The sequence below is a fragment of the Polypterus senegalus genome, chromosome 1 (assembly GCF_016835505.1).
Source record: "Polypterus senegalus isolate Bchr_013 chromosome 1, ASM1683550v1, whole genome shotgun sequence".
Lineage (NCBI taxonomy): Eukaryota > Metazoa > Chordata > Cladistia > Polypteriformes > Polypteridae > Polypterus > Polypterus senegalus.
In genome coordinates this window covers 83,189,008-83,206,126 of record NC_053154.1, presented here as the reverse complement: position 1 = coordinate 83,206,126, position 17,119 = coordinate 83,189,008, and the positions used below count along the sequence as shown (strand labels likewise).

The window sequence follows — 17,119 nt, the reverse complement described above, 5'->3', positions numbered from 1 at the left end:
TTGACCCCGGAGTTAGATTGTGGTGCTTGCAGGTTGAATCTTGTCCCCCCTCTACATTTTGGACAATTTTAAACAAGAAAGTCTTTAATTGAACACAACTTCTAAGTTGAATTATTGAGTGCTTGGTGCATGTAGAGCTAGAGTGTGTTGCTATGTAAGGATGGCTTCCATTTCTTTTCTGAGATGTTAATTGAAAGGTAATGTTCCTACTATACCGTAGGATCATTGAAGGGAAGATTTCTTAGAGATATTTTTACATATTGCTGAGGTGCTGTCTGAGCCTTCAAGACTGATCAGAATTGCCTCTAGAATAGAAATGGGTGGGAGTTCTGGAAAACTGGATTAGTTACGTTTAACAAAATTTTAAATTTGAAAATAGTGAAAAAGTTATGTTGTTGGAAAGTCAAATTTGACATGTAATTCTTTGTATGATGCAAATACATGTTCTGTTAGTGTTATAGTCTCGATTATTTCCGAAGATGAAACACTCTTGCCTTGAAAAGGCTGAAACAAGGTGATTAATGTGTAGAGGAGAAACGGATTAAAGCTTCTCTGCCTTAAAGTGTGTCATGTTATATTCTGAATGATTGATGGACGACTGGGTTATTGATATATTGCTGAATATTAGTACAGTAAAATTTCATTTCCATCGCTGTCTAGGCTCTTGTAATTTCATTAAATTCCAGGTTTTTATAGGGTGTATGTTTGCTGCCCAGTAATAAAACTGAAAATTGGGTAGTGCCATGCCACCTTATGCTTTAGGTCTTTGTAGAGTTGCCTTTTGAATGTGTGGAAGTTTTAAACTCCAGATAAGTGAAGTTATAATTGAGTCTAGTTTAGTAAAAACAATTTGTTGATGTATATAAGGATAATCTGAAATAGAAGCGTAGGAATGATGTTCATCTCCTTGCTTTCCACGTGGCTACCAAAATTCCTATAAAAAGGTCTTTATATTTACTTGCAATGTTTATCCTTAGATATTTGAACTGTTTTTCAGAAATTGAACTTGTAGATGTCCAGTTTAGTACGACGCTCTGGGAAGTTCAATGGAAAAAGCACACTTTTGTCAAATTAATTTTGTTTCCTGATGTCTCTTGACATTCTGCTAATGCTTTAAAGACTAATGGTAAAGGTGGTTGTGGATCTGATATGTTAAGTATCATATCATCTTCATGTAGTAAAATTTTCTGTTCGAGTCCTTCTCTTATAACTCCCTTTATCTCTGATGTATTTCGAAAACGAATGGCTAGTGGCTCAATAGCTATTTATAAAAGCAATGGTGATAAAGGGCACCTTTGTTGAGTACCAGGTTCTAGCTTGAGGTAGTCTTGAGTTTCGATTGTTATTACAAACGAAGATGCCTGAACACGTGTAAAGATATATGCAGATATATTTGGGCCAAGCCTGAATTTGAGCATTGTAGTGAATATAGTCCCATTCAACTCTGTCAAAGGCTTTTGCTGCGTCCAAAAATAATAATACTATCTTTGATGTGTTGATGTGTTAGATTTTGTGGACGGGTATATTACATTAAACAGACACCTCCGTTTTGAAGCTAAATGTCTGCTTTTAATGAATCCAGTGTGGACTTGTGATATTATAGAAGGTAGCACTTTTCCATCCTTCTAGCTAAAACTCTAGAGAGTATCTTAACATTAGTTTGAAGTGAAATTGGTCTAAATGATGCACATTGTAGTAAATACTTGTTTTTCTAGAAAAATTGACATTAATACTTGGTGAAATGTTTGAGGTAGAATTTTGTTGTCAGCAGCTTCTGTGAAGATTGTTAATAGTAGTGGAGCTAGCTTAGCTGAAAGTTTTTATACATTCCACTGGGAAGCCATCAGGGCTGCCTTCTTTCTCACTTTGGAGTTAGTTTATAGCATCTAGTATTTTTGAGAGTGTCAAAGGTTTGTCAGGTTCTTCTAAGGATATCAAGCTGTGATATTTGTATTGTATCAAAATATACCTTTGGTTGTGTTTCTTCTTCTTTAAACTGAGTGGAATATAAGGACTTATGTTACTTGTTAAATGTGTCAGTTATATTTTTATAGTCCATGATTTTATCTCCAGTTGCTTTAGTAAATTCTCTTACTGTGTTGCAAACTTACTGCTTGTGGATTTGTGAGCTAAAGTCTTATTAGCCCCCTCTCTATGTTCATAATAATGATGTTGCAATTTAAACATGACATGTTCGGTTTCTTTTGTTGTTTAGAGATTAAATTCTGATTGTAGAGCTTGTCTTTTCCTGTAAAGTGCCTCATTTTGAGATGAGGCATATTCATAATCTATTCTGAAAATCTCACTGATTAACCCTGATGCCTTCATAGTCAACTTATTTTTGAGAGAGATATAAAATTATCTATCCTCTTAAAAACAGCTTCAAAGTTTCCCAAAGTATTCCTGTTAAAACATCTGAGGATGCAATAGAAAATCGATTTGTTTGGGGATGAACTCTATAAAGTGAAGTGTGCAAAGTCCACATCTGTTGGAAAGTTGGTTGAGATGCCACTTCTAACATCAGTGTGTTAGAGCATATTGAAAAACTGTAGTTCTTAAACATAGATTATGTAATTACCTAACAGATATCCCCATACATTTAAGTATAGATTTCTGAGGCCATTCACCAAGAAATCTTTCAAAACTAAATACGTTGCAAAATTTGGAAGATTAATAATTTTTTTCAGGGTACAGAAGTTAAGTATTTAGGAATATTGTTAAAACAAGACGATTAAGTAATTTTTTCATTTTGTTTTGTTATTATGTAATATGCATCATCCTAAACTCATAGAAGGAAATTCTTCATTACACCATCTCTAAACTCCTCTGTTAACTGCATGGACATACAACCAGTTGCATTCCAGCATGAGGAGCTCTTACAGTTTATGTTGTAAAATGGCAAGTGTTTGAAGTTGTTGTATGGAAATTTGTGCATTTTATTTTAATTGTGCTAGTGTGTATTCAATAACATCCACAGCCAATGGACAGAGTTAGAATTTGCCAGTACCTTTTTATTCATTTGCCTATAAAAAAAACCCTCAAATGAAGTTAAAGTGCATTTCCCCACAACCACACAATTTTTCAAAGATTAAGATTAAAGCTACATTACAAATGTCCAGGTTTTAGATGCCCCCCCCTCCTCCCTCCCTCTTTAACCCATGACCATTTGAAAAGGAAATTCAGTGAATTATTAAATAATACTTTTTTTTTGCACATTTAACAGTACATTTTGTTGAACAGGATCTACAAGATATTATATAGGACAAGCAAGTATTCTTGTTCTTTAAACTGTACATTAGAACAGTCAACAGGCACCTTGCTTACAATAGTTTCATTGTTGTATGACATTCCACAGCAATCTACACTGAAAGATCACACAATGCAGTCGTGTACAGTAAAATCTCAATCTTTTGAATGTGATTATAAACCTGACAGTTTTCTGGATGTAATAAATAATTAGCGGAATAAAAACTGAAGAGCCCCATGTCTTGTTACACAGTGCTAAAAAGTGCATGCCATAAAAATTTGGAACAGTGCCAATTGGGACTTCTGCCAGTATCTGCACTTTAAACAGTAGATTCATTCCAGGCCTTCTCTGAAATTCAATGCAGGCATTTCGCATAATCATCCGTCTATGTCTTTAGAGAGAAATAAAATATTTTGATTAATCACTTTATTGATAAGCTAGTTTATATCTAATGCCATGTCACAATTGATGTGTCTGTTACAGTAGTGGGTAAGGATTTTGGTCCAAGGGCCCTGCTAAATGTTAAGCAGTAGGTAGGATGGGAACATTTAATATTGTATATGTATGTTCTACTGTATTTGATACTGTCTGTGTATATCTTAAATCCAGGAATATTTATTTGCTTGTTTTAATACCATTCATAATCTGTATATAATAATGCAAAGTTGACTGACTCATTCATCAATTCATTCATTCACTCATCAGCAAAAACATGATTTCTTGTTAATTAAAAAGCTAACATTTGGCAGGATTGTACATTCAGGCCAGCAGGTGCCTGCTAACAAAAGATATTTCGATATATCAATATTTAGGGGTAAACAAAACAACCCTAAAATAGAAAAACTAAGTACCCCAAAATCTGAAAAATGATTTGGTTGTTTTAATTGGAATTTGGTGACATTATACAGTAGATAAAATAGCCAACATGTTTTTTTTAATTTGTTGACATTAATATTATGTTAATTTGCATATTGTGCATGGTACAGACAATGGGGGCTTTATGCAAATAAATGATAAGTGATTTGCAGCAACACTTTCCTATAGGGTAGACAGACAGCTGAAGAAGAGGAGGCGTCCTGGACAGGATAAAATATACTAATTCGTGTTTGGTGTGAAATCAAAAAGAGAAAGTTCGACGAAGCTCAAGGAAGACTTGAAGCACAATGATTAGCAAGCGCCATAAAGCTCTAGCATGGATGCCAGACGCTGTGGCTGTGAGCATTGGTATTGTTTCACAGGAAGCAAAAGGGCAGGGGGAGAGAAGTAGAGTTTCAAGTAGCGTCATCAGATCCAAGATAAATAGGACATATGGAGGAAGTTTAAACTTAATGGGTCCCTAACAAGCTACTCCATTGTAATGTACATTTACAGCTATGGACTTTGTAAATGACTTTGGAGGCCAAGGTGGCTGTTCCCTTTCATTTGCTTACTGTACTCTAAATGGTAATTGCCCCCCCCCACCCCACTGTGCTCCAGAATTCTTTATGTATTCTTTTGCATCTGAGAACTTTAAATAGGAAACCCTGGTCATTTAAGAAGCCTCCAAACCATAGTACAAGCAGTTATTTTCTCCGCTTTATTCACTAGGGAAAATAACCCCCAAAATACATGCATTCAGTTCATTCCATAGTCCGTATCTAAATGCCATTGCTTATTTGTACTAAGTTTAAGTAAAATGTGTTAAACTTTATTGTCTGCCTTTGGTTATGGCAAAAAAAAAAGATTGAACATACAACTGAAGGCACTGATGAAAAACACAATTAAAAATTGTAAACCTCTAATAATGATGGTATATAGTATGTACCCACACGGGGGCACTACTGAGTCCAAAACTGCAGACACAGTAATACCCAATGCTTCTAACACCTTTTTTTACACAAGCATCAGCCACTATATACAAATGCAAACTCTCTCCTTCCATCTCCCGTAGAGTGTTGCCCACTGCCGCCTGACTCTGACTCGATTAAGTGAGGTGGCAGGCTCTATTTTAACTCCAACCTGTGAACTGCTGCCGGTGTCACATCTAGGTTATCCACATGACTTCCAGGTCGTGTAGAAATCAGGATGGTCCTCCACTGGCAGCTTCCTCTGATGGTATACAAAGACCAGGACAGGACTGCCTTTCTGGACTCTAACTCCAATGCCACCAATCCTCAGCCCTGAGGAACACTGCCATCTGTTGTTTGGGGGAATGATCTGCTCCCAGGCTTTTTTTAAAGAAGTCTCTGATGTGCTAATCGATAGTGTACTTGACATAGTGAACTCATCATTAGATATGGGGGTCTTCCCTGACTGCAATTGTTAAAACCCAGCTCAAGAAAACTAATCTTGACACTTAAATAAATTCTAGAAAATGCAGTTTTTAAGCAGCTTAATAATTATTTGAATAAGCGTTTTATTCTTGACAAGTTTCAGTCAGGTTTTAGAACAAATCATAGTACATTAACTGCACTGGTTAAAGTAGTAAATGTTTCATGGGTTAATGCGGGCAGAGGCCATATATCTGTTCTTGTTCTGTTAGACTTGACTGCAGTATTTGACACCATAGACCACATTATTATTATAAATCGCCTTAGAGAATGGGTGGGCCTCTCCAGCAGAGTCTTACTTGACAGGAAGAAAATTTTTTGTTATTTGTGGTGATTGTACTTCAGAGTCCCATGATATTGTATATGGTGTACCACGAAAATCTCTTCTGGGTCTGTTGCTTTTTTCAGTCTACATGCTTCCGTTAGGTCTCAATGCACAAGGTAAGTTACCACAGCTATGCAGGTGACGTACAGCTGTATCTTTAGCGCCTGATGACCCTGACACACTTGGCTCCATGATCCATTGTTTTAGCAGTATTTCTGAATAGATGAATGATGATGCTGGTACCTCACAATTGTTTTTGATATCCATCTCCAGATCACTTGCATCAAACTCGGAGTCCAACAAGTCAGAGTCCAGTTCACCAAAATTACGTAAAACATCCATGGAGTATTTTGCTTTGCACATTTGCTTTGGCCTCTCGCTGGATGTTGGCACCATTTTAGAAGTTGTTTGCTCTTCACTTCTCAGGCACGTATAGGGAATTGAGGTTCAATCAACAAAGCTACAGTATGTAAGAGTGAGTTTTGTTGCAGTTTACAGCTGATTACCGTCCTCTACCCAAGAATTTTGACAAAAATCGACACCAGCCCTGAAAGAGTTAAAATACTACTAATGGTTTAGAAAAGCAATAAATAATTTGGAACCATTCTATATTTTGGAATGCCAATCCCTCTACGCTCCAAGTCATAACCTTAGATCTTTAATTGGAGGTCTGCTTATAATTCCAAGAGCCAAACTTAAAAGAAGTGGTGAGGTGGCCTTCTCCTGTTATGCACTCAAAATCTGGAATACTTTACCAATAGAAATTCACCAGGCTAGTAATGTGGATCGTTTAAAAAAAAAAAAACAGCTGAAAGCTCATTATTTTATATGGCTTTTTTGTAGCTACATTTTGGTTTTATTTCCTGATGGATTATATGGCCATAGAATTATCATATTCTGCAGGGATTAGTAGAGATTAGTACAGATTGCCATTGCCGTTTATTTTTTTACGGTTCTTCAGTGATGGAAATCTCTGCCGCCACCAACACCTGATCAAGGCACCATGCAGTGCCCTATATTGATGGGTTGAAGGCTGGTGTCTCAGCAGTCCAGAAGACCAACATCATCAATTAGTATCATGTGAAGCCTGAAAACAAAGAGGACTAATTTAGGAACATTTATGATAGGTTGAATGCCCAGTGGGGGCTAAGAGATCATTTTGGCCTTGGAACCCCTGCAGATTTTATTTTTTTCCCCCAGCCTATCTGGAGTTTTTCTTTTTTTTGTCTGTTCTCCTAACCATCTGACCTTAACGTTTGCCTTTGTTAATTATTCTTTAATACTATAATTTACCTAATGTTAATTGTTTTTTATTACATATAACTTTCCTTTCTTCATCTTGTAAAGCACTTTGAGCTATATTAACTGTATGAAAATGTGTTATATACACATTTAACACTTTATTTGAAGGGTTTCTACATAGTGAGTTCAAGGATTGCTTCTCAAATGTCATTCCATGCTTATGCATAAGTTATGATTAGTAAAGAACAGTTAACATATGTATTTGGAAGATGTGGAACAAAAAAAATATATAACAGGTAAAATTCCATTACAACAAATATCTTTACAACAAAATTTTCATTACAACAAAGTATTTTTATTGTCCCGACAGTTTCCCCATATGACAGAGTCTCTAAGAATCTCGTTACTACAAAGTACATTCAGCAGATACTTTCATTACAACGAAGTGGCCAAAAGACCTTGAAATGCCTGGATGAATCATCCACAGATCAGTTAGTTCTGTGGTCGCATCTCAGTTGTGCACAACGATCCCCAAACAGAAAAATTGTGAATTTTTTCTTTCTTCGAACTTTCCTCATACTGTTTTTTTTCCTGTGTTTGCTTTCTGTGGTTTTCAGTGATACGTTTTGCTTATTGCTCGTCAACATTTGAAAAACTCATTGTCACCCTCCTATAGAAATGGCAGACACAAAAAAACGGCAACAGTTCACATTGGAAAAAAAACTTGAAATTTTTGTGGCTGTCGATTGTGGCGAAAAGAAAAAAGACATTGCCAGTGAATTTGGAAAATGTTTCCATCGACAACTGTCAACTTTCTTGAAAGCCTGAACAAAAAAAGAAGACAAATCTTGGGTTGCAAACCTTGGCCCTCAGCGCTCCAGTTAAAAAGGCATTTTTAATGTGGTTCATCAATGCTCATTCAAGAAAAAAGCAAAGTCACTGTTGTGGGGTTTCCCCCAAACAGGATGACATGCCGAAGAGCACCCCAAAGTGTGATCATCGCGTCTGTGGAAGACTGTTTATACATTGAGGTAATAGCAGGCTCGCCACCAAAGCAACTACAAAATCTCGATGTGTGATGCAAGGAACATTATAAATGCAGGGAACAGTATTACTTGGCCACTATCCTAGCCACAACCCTGCCTGACTGCTGTGTCAGTGTATAGTAGAGTGGATTTGCTTCCGCAGCGCTCCACTGCAGCGCTGTTAGCCTGCAGTTGCACTGCCCCAGCAACGGACAAACAATCTCCCACAAACACGGCAATCATGCTTCAGGATGCACTTCAGCATGTCGTCCCGTTTTGTTTTTCTCAAAAGAGTTAAGAAACCTCACAATATGAAGTAGTAGAAAAGGAAGATTATGCTTCTGATTGATAACTGTGCTGCCCACAGCATGCTACTACATTTAGATAATATTCAAGTTGAGTTCCTCCCACCCAGTTGCACAGCAGTGCTTCAGCCTTTGGATTTGGGCATCATTCACACCCTGAAAGTGTACTATCGCAAAGGAAATGCTGAGAAAAATTTTTGGCAGCAAAACTTGTAGACAGAAGAAGATGAAAATTAACATAAAAGAAGCTATTGAAATGATTGCAAACACCTGGACGCAAGTTAAAAAATGCACTGTGGTGACAAATACAGAATCTCATTACTACAAAATTTTCATTACAATGAAATATTTTTTAGGCCCCTTGAACTTCAATGTAACAGATGTTTGCCTATTTATATCCGTCTTGTTTTTTTTTTTTCTACAGGACTTTTTCACAGCACTTCATCCATCCATCCATTGTCCAACCCGCTGAATCCAAACACAGTGTCACGGGGGTCTGCAGGAGCCAATCCCAGCCAACACAGGGCACAAGGCAGGAACCAATCCTGGGCAGGGTGCCAACCCACCGCAGGACACACACAAACACACCCACACACCAAGCACACACTAGGGCCAATTTAGAATCACCAATCCACCTAACTGGCATGTCTTTGGACAGCGGGAGGAAACCGGAGCGCCCGTAGGAAACCCACGCAGACACGGGGAGAACATGCAAACTCCACGCAGGGAGGACCCACAAAGTGAATCCAGGTCTCCTAACTGCGAGGCAGCAGCACTACCACTGCGCCACCGTGCCGCCCTCGCAGCACTACACTAAATCAAAATTCCCCATAATGTAACTAATATATGTATCGCCACATCAGAGTCCACACATTTTGGGGGTCCTTGTTTTAATACAATGCAGTGGCATCCACTTTATAAAACATCTGTATCATCTTGTCAGTAATATTACGAAATAATCAAATATTGCTTTTTAAATATGTTATTCTGTAACCTATTCGTGTGTTAAATAATCTCCATGTAGACGTCCTTCAGCTGAACTGTTTGCCAAATTTATTCCTGTATTCGACATTTAAAATAATCTTGAATTAGTCAAAATTAAAAATACAGCAGAAAGAATAATGTCTTACTATAATTCTACAAGTTACACACCTCTTCATTTGCTAATGTGTAGCAGTCATGTTGATCAGTCTCGAACGTGTGTCCTCACAGTTCCTCCTCAGAAAAAAAGGAGCGTTTTAAAGTGAGGATCTAGAGCTGGTTCTTGTTGACAGTGGTGTTGGATGCATGAAACATAAGACAAAGAAACAGCCATCACATCTGACACCACCACTGATGAGTACAGCTTATGGAGCTACTTCATGTCAGCCACTTTGTGCACACGCTCACTTTGGTATTGAAGGCTGCTCTGAAAATTCCAACAATTGCCCGCTTTCTTGGCCTGGTGAAGTATGTTGCAAATTTTTTTCACCACAGCAGTACAGCTAGCCTCGTACTTAAAGAGAAGCAATGTTTATTGGACTTGCCAGCACACAAACTTGTGATTGATGCAGTCATATGATGGAACAACACATTGGAGATGCTGGAAATGTTTTTGAAACAACACGCAGCCATCTTAGCTGCACTGCATACAGGCAATGAGATTGCTTCTGGTATGACTGGCGTGCAGCACTCTTATCTACAACACATCTGCCCAGTAAGTTTTAACGTAGTGATATATGGTTATCTTGTAGCAATCTGCTGCCCTGGATGTCCATCTCTCACAAGTTAGCTGGACTCTGCTGCTAGTTCTCTGCTGGCCTGAGTGATGCAGCGATGCTTTGCTTAAGATCTTCCTAAAGCCTTCCTTTCTGGTTGGTGTAACATACTGCAGTTCCTAAACCTGTATTATTTGTCGAAAGCCCTCATTTTCAACAATGGTGTAGGGTCTCTTATCTTTACAGATAAAAACTGCTATAGATTTTGTTATTTTTTGGGCACAAGGTGAATTAAATTGAAACTCGGAGCCAAACATCGTCTCCAATGTAGAGTTAGTTTGGATGTCAAATGATATTCATTATAGGTGACATCAGGATAATTTATTTCTTAAATTTGTTGTGTTACAACAATACTTCTGAGTTACACAGCTTGCATACAGTATGGCTTTGCTTTTATCTAGTTGTTCTTTACTGATCAATCAATCAATCAACATTTATTTATATAGCACATATTCATACAAAAAAAATGTAGCTCAAAATGCTTTACAAAATGAATAGAGAAATAGAAGACACAATAAAAGATAAACATAAGTCAACATTAATTAACATAGAATAAGAGTAAGGTCCGATGGCCAGGGTGGACAGAAAAACAAAAAACTCCAAAGGCTGGAGAAAAAATAAAATCTGTAGGGGTTCCAGACCAAGAGACCGCCCAGTCCCCTCTGGGCAATCTACCTAACATAAGTCAAACAGTCCTCTTTGTATTTAGGGTTTCCATGGAAGGACCTGATGATGATGGTCACGTAGACTTCTGGCTTTCAGTCCGTCAATGTTGGTGCATCATGATGCTTTGAGTAGGTGGTGGTGGTGCAGGCCGCCACCACAAAGAAACCGGAAAAAGAAACAGAAGAGAGAGTAGGGGTCAGTATGGATTTTGGAGCAACTGTGAATAGTTATTATGAAGAATTGAACATACAGAGTATCAGTATTAAGTTAAAGTGAAGTTATAAAAAGGCCATGTTAAAGTAATGTGTTTTCAGCAGTGTTTTAAAGTGCTCTACTGTATTTGCCTGGCGAATTCCTATTGGCAGGCTATTCCAGATTTTGGGTGCATAACAGCAGAAGGCCGCCTCACCACTTCTTTTAAGTTTAGCTTTTGGAATTATAAGGAGACACTCATTTGAAGATCTAAGGTTACGATTTGGAATATAACGTCAGGCATTCCGATATATAAGATGGAGCGAGATTATTTAAGGCTTTATAAACCATAAGCAGTATTTTAAAGTCAATCCTGAATGACACAGGCAACCAGTGTAGTGACATCAAAACTGGAGAAATGTGTTTGGATTTTCTTTTCCCAGTTAGGATTCTAGCAGCTGCATTCTGCACTCGTTGCAAATGATTTATGTCTTTTTTGGGTAGTCCTGAGAGGAGTGCGTTACAGTAATCTAGTCTACTGAAAACAAAAGTGTGAATTAATTTCTCCGCATCTTTCAATGATATAAGAGGTCTAACTTTAGCTATGTTTCTTAAGTGAAAAAATGCTGTCCTAGTGGTCTGATGAATATGCGATTTAAAATTCAGATTACAGTCAACGGTTACCCCTAAATTTTTTACTTCCGTCTTAACTTTTAATCCTAGTGCATCAAGTTTATTTCTGATAACCTCGCTGAATCCATTATTGCCAATTACTAAAATTTCAGTTTTCTCTTTATTTAGTTTGAGAAAATTACTATTCATCCATTCAGAAATACCAGTAAGACATTGTGTTAGTGAATCGAAAGAGTCAGAGTCATCAGGTGCTATAGATAAGTACAGCTGTGTGTCATCAGCATAGCTGTGGTAGCTCACGTTGTAACCTGAGATAATCTGACCTAACGGAAGCATGTAGATTGAGAATAACAGCGGACCCAGGATAGAGCCTTGTGGAACACCATATCGGATATCATGTGTCTTTGAGATTTGATTACCACAACTCACAAAGAATTTTCTCCCTGCCAGGTAGGATTCAAACCAATTTAAGACACTGCCAGAGAGGCCCACCCATTGACTAAGGCGATTTCTAAGAATATTATGATCAATGGTGTCAAATGCAGCACTCAGATCTAAGAGGATGAGAACAGATGCACTGTTTGAATCCATAGTAAGTCCACACATCTGAATTAAATATCGAAGGCGCTGATTTCAGTTGAAGAGGGTACACCAAAATATATGCAAAGTAGTAAAGTGCCTTTTCTGCAGAAAGTCCTAACAGATGTGTTAGCGACATCTACTGGATCCAATGCCAAAAAACAAAGCTAAGAAAAAATCTACATATACTGTAGTAATTGCACAGGATAGAGAGTCACAATATCAGCCTTGAGACTTACACAATCTATATCAAATCATTTAAATGAAAAATCAATATTTTTACCCAGGCCTTGTATTAAATACAAGAATTCTGGTATCTTTACATCCCTAATTCTAAGTTGAATACAGTAAGTACTAAGATAGCACTTTACAAAGGCAGCAGGTACCCTACAGATCAGATTAAAATTTAATTTATACCAGAAAATCCAATTGTCTTTTTATTACATTTTTAACATATTCAGTTCAAACACATAAATATATATGAAATCCAAATATTGACTTAAAATATAATTACAGTTATCATAAAAAAAAAAGTCAATGTGCAAATGGTTTTGCAGAGGACTCATTAGTATGATTGTTGGTGAAAATATAACCACAAATATTTAAACGGGGTTAGGACAAGACATTGAAAGTTAAGTTAGAATGTAATTACTAACCTGTCTAACAGAAGCACAGTTAAACTAAGTGGGAAAAGTCCATCAGTCGTATATATTGTGAACTAATTAGCTAGGTCTTATTCACCTTTCTTAGCAGTCAATATTGAATTAAAGATAATTGCAATTTTCATTTTTACTACTCAGAAAAAGTATAGATATTGCAAAATGTGATTCCTGAGTAGCTGATATTATATTTTGAATGTGTAAAATGTAATTTTTGTAATTAAATGTAATTAAATTAATAACATCAAATGCATAACAAATCAGAGCAACTAGCAGTCTTCCTAAGCAACATAAATCAAAAAACTCATTTAAATATTCATGTTGCACGGTAACTTAAAACTTTCCTTAAAGATGAAAAATGTGTTTCCCAAAACTGAAGCTATATTGCATTGTTACTTACTGCCACAACAGAAGCTTCTTTGAAGACAGAGCTGCATGAATACCTAGTTTAAATGGAAGCAGCATTCAAACCACAAGCCTCATCATCTGCCCTGAACTTTTGTCATGTCACCCTTTCAGATGATCTACATCTTTAAGGAGAGTTTTACCAAGGGCTTTGTGTTGTGTGCAAATTAATAGAGCACCAGTTACTTCAGTTTTAATATACACTAAGGACTTAGGATAAAAGGTAAATTTGAAAAAGGAGAAAGAACTCAGCCTTATACTAGAATAAAAGAGAAACTAAATAAATAAAGAGCAAAGATCAGATTTAGTTCTAGACAGAATAAATCCACAAAAAAAAATCTGAAACCACCAAAAATGCCTTCCAAAAATATGTTTAGACTGTGACATAGTGCAAGGTTTTCAGAACAATTAGATAATGTATTTAAAAATTTAAAGCAATGAAAGAAACAAGGAAAGAGAGTAGTTTAACATTCTGCTTTTTATAACTTAAGAACAGTGGTTTTCCCATAATAATTAAAGACTTGGACATTCCCATTTACAGTAAGTCAAATATATTATTATTAATAATACAGTGGATTCAGAAAGTATTTAGACCTCTTCACTTTCTGGAAACTTTTTTTGCTGTGGATTTAATATGCCATTTTTGTCCATCAGTCTACACACTAAATACAGTAATCCCTCGCTACATCACGCTTCAACTTTCGTGGCTTCACTCTGTCGCAGATTTTAAATGTAAGCATATCTAAATATATATCACGGATTTTTCCCTGGTTTGCGGATTTCTATGGACAATGGGTCTTTTAATTTATGGTACATGCTTCCTCAGTTTGTTTGCCCAGTTGATTTCATAAAAGGGGCGCTATTGGCGGATGGCTTAGAAGCTACCCAATCAGAGCATGTATTACAGTCAACCCTCGCTTATCGCGGTTAATCCGTTCCAGACTCTGCCGCGATAAATGAATTTCCGCGAAGTAGGATTCTGAATATTCAAGTACAATGCAAGTCCTGTTGGATGTTGGACTTTTTAGAGGATGACTTGGAGGAGCCAGTCGTCTATGAGGGCTACGTCTGCAGGAGGTGCAAGCTAATCCAGTACCTCGAGCTTAGGGTTGCTGAACTGGAGGAGGAGTTGGCTCTCCTGCATTGTAGTAGACAATTGGCGGACCTAGCCCAGATGTATTTTAGGGAGATAGATAGATAGATAGATACTTTATTAATCCCAAGGGGAAATTCACATAATCCAGCAGCAGTATACTGATACAAAGAAACAATATTAAATTAAATAATAATAAAAATGAAAAAATTAAAATAAAATTAATGTTAGCATTTACTCCCGGGTGGAATTGAAGAGTCGCATAGTGTGGGGGAGGAACGATCTCCTCAGTCTGTCAGTGGAGCAGGACAGTGACAAAAGTCTGTCACTGAAGCTACTCCTCTGTCTGGAGATGACACTGTTAAGTGGATGCAGTGGATTATTCATGATTGACAGGAGTTTGCTTAGTGCCCGTCGCTCTGCCACAGATGTTAAACTGTCCAACTTTAATCCTACAATGGAGCCTGCCTTCTTAACAAGTTTGTCCAGGCGTGAGGCGTCTTTCATCTTTATGCTGCCACCCCAGCACACCAACGCGTAGAAGAGGGCACTCGCCACAACCGTCTGGTAGAACATCTGCAGCATCTTACTGCAGATGTTGAAGGATGCCAACCTTCTCAGAAAGTATAGTCTGCTTTGACCTTTCTTACATAGAGCATCAGTATTGGCAGTCCAGTCCAATTTGTCATCCAGCTGCACTCCCAGATATTTAAGGTCTGCACCCTCTGCACACAGTCACCTCTGATGATCACAGGGTCCATGAGGGGCCTGGGCCTCCTAAAATCCACCACCAGCTCCTTGGTCTTGCTGGTGTTAAGGTGTAAGTGGTTTGAGTCGCACCATTTAACAAAGTCTTTGATTAACTTTCTGTACTCCTCCTCCTGCCCACTCCTGATGCAGCCCACAATAGCAGTGTCATCAGCGAACTTTTGCACGTGGCCGGACTCGAGTCATATTGGAAGTCTGATGTATATAGATTGAACAGGACCGGAGAAAGTACAGTCCCCTCGGCGCCCTGTATTGCTGCACACAATGTCAGACCTGCAGTTCCCAAGACGCACATATTGAGGTCTGTCTGTAAGATAGTCCACAATCCATGCCACAGGTGTGAATCTACTCCCATCTCAGTCAGCTTATCCCTAAGGAGCAGAGGTTGGATGGTGTTGAAGGCGCTAGAGAAGTCCAAAACATAATTCTTACAGCACCACTGCCTCTGTCCAGGTGGGAGAGGGATCGATGAAGCATATAGATGATGGCATCCTCCGCTCCCACCTTCTCCTGGTATGCGAACTGCAGAGGGTCGAGGGTGGCGGACCTGTGGCCTCAGGTGGTGAAGCAGCAGCCGCTCCATGGTCTTCATCAGATGTGACGTCAGAGCAACAGGCGGAAGTCATTCAGCTCACTAGGACGTGATACCTTTGGGACAGGAGTGATACAAGATGTTTTCCAAAGCCTTGGGACTCTCCCTGTTCCAGGCTCAGGTTGAAGATGCGCTGTAGAGGACTCCCCAGTTCCAACGCACAGGCCTTCAGCAATCGTGGCGATACACCATCTGGACCCGCTGCTTTGCTGGCACAAAGTCTTTTCAGCTCTCTGCTCACCTGGGCTGCTGTAATTGTGGGTGGGGATGTCTCACCTATGCTGGTATCAGCAGAAGGATGGTTGGAGGATGCAGTACTCGAGGTGAGAGTGGGTTACTGTGATCAAACCTATTAAAGAAGTTGTTCATTTGGTTTGCTCTCTCCACGTCTGTCTCGATGGCGGCACCCGCTTGAGCTGCAGCCAGTGATAATCTTCATCCCATCCCACACTTCCTTCATGCTGTTGTTCTGCAACTTCTGCTCCAGCTTTCTCCTGTACTGCTCTTTCGCGCCCTGAGCTGGACTCGGAGTTCCTTCTGCACGCACTTCAGCTCATGCTTATCACCACCTTTAAAAGCCCTTTTCTTCTGGTTCAAAAGGCCCTTGATGTCACTTGTAATCCATGGCTTGTTGTTAGCATAGCAGCATACTGTTCTTACTGGAACTACAATGTCCATACAGAAGTTGATGTAATCAGTTGTGCATTCAACAGCCTCTTCAATGTTCTCACTATGTGACCCAAGCAATATATCCCAGTCTGTAGTTCCAAAGCAGTCTCTCAGAGCCTGCTCTGCCTCAGGGGACCACTTCCTGAATGAGCGTGTGGTTGTAGGTAGCGCCCTCACTCTTGGTTTGTATTGAGGCTGAAGCAGAACCAGGTTATGATCTGCTTTCCCAAGCGCAGGCAGTGGGGTGGCGCTGTATGCGTCTTTAACGTTTGCATATAGTAGGTCAATAGTCCTGTTTCCCCGAGTGTTACAATCCACATACTGGGAGAAGGCAGGTAATGTTTTGTCCAGCGTTACATGGTTAAAGTCTCCAGCGATTAGCACAAGTGCCTCAGGGTGCTGCGTTTGTAACTTAGCAACTGCGGAATGGATGATGTCACTCGCCATCTCGCGTTAAGCTTGAGGGGATGTAAACAATAACAGCAATCACGTGTCCAAACTCTCTGGGCAAGTAATAGGGATGCAGACTTACGGCCAACAGTTCGATGTCCCTGCAGCAAGTGGAGATTTTAACGTTTACATGTCCTGAGTTGCACCACTTTGTATTGACATAGAGAGCGAGTCCTCCTCCTTTCTTCTTTCCACAGGTACTT

At 38.7% G+C, this 17,119-nt stretch overlaps 1 protein-coding gene across 1 annotated transcript in view; it reads left to right on the top strand.

Moving 5' to 3' along the window:
* paqr6 (progestin and adipoQ receptor family member VI) overlaps positions 1–17,119 on the top strand; it is a 96,197-nt gene that overhangs the window by 5,694 nt on the left and 73,384 nt on the right. The gene's annotated exons all lie outside the window — the stretch shown is intronic.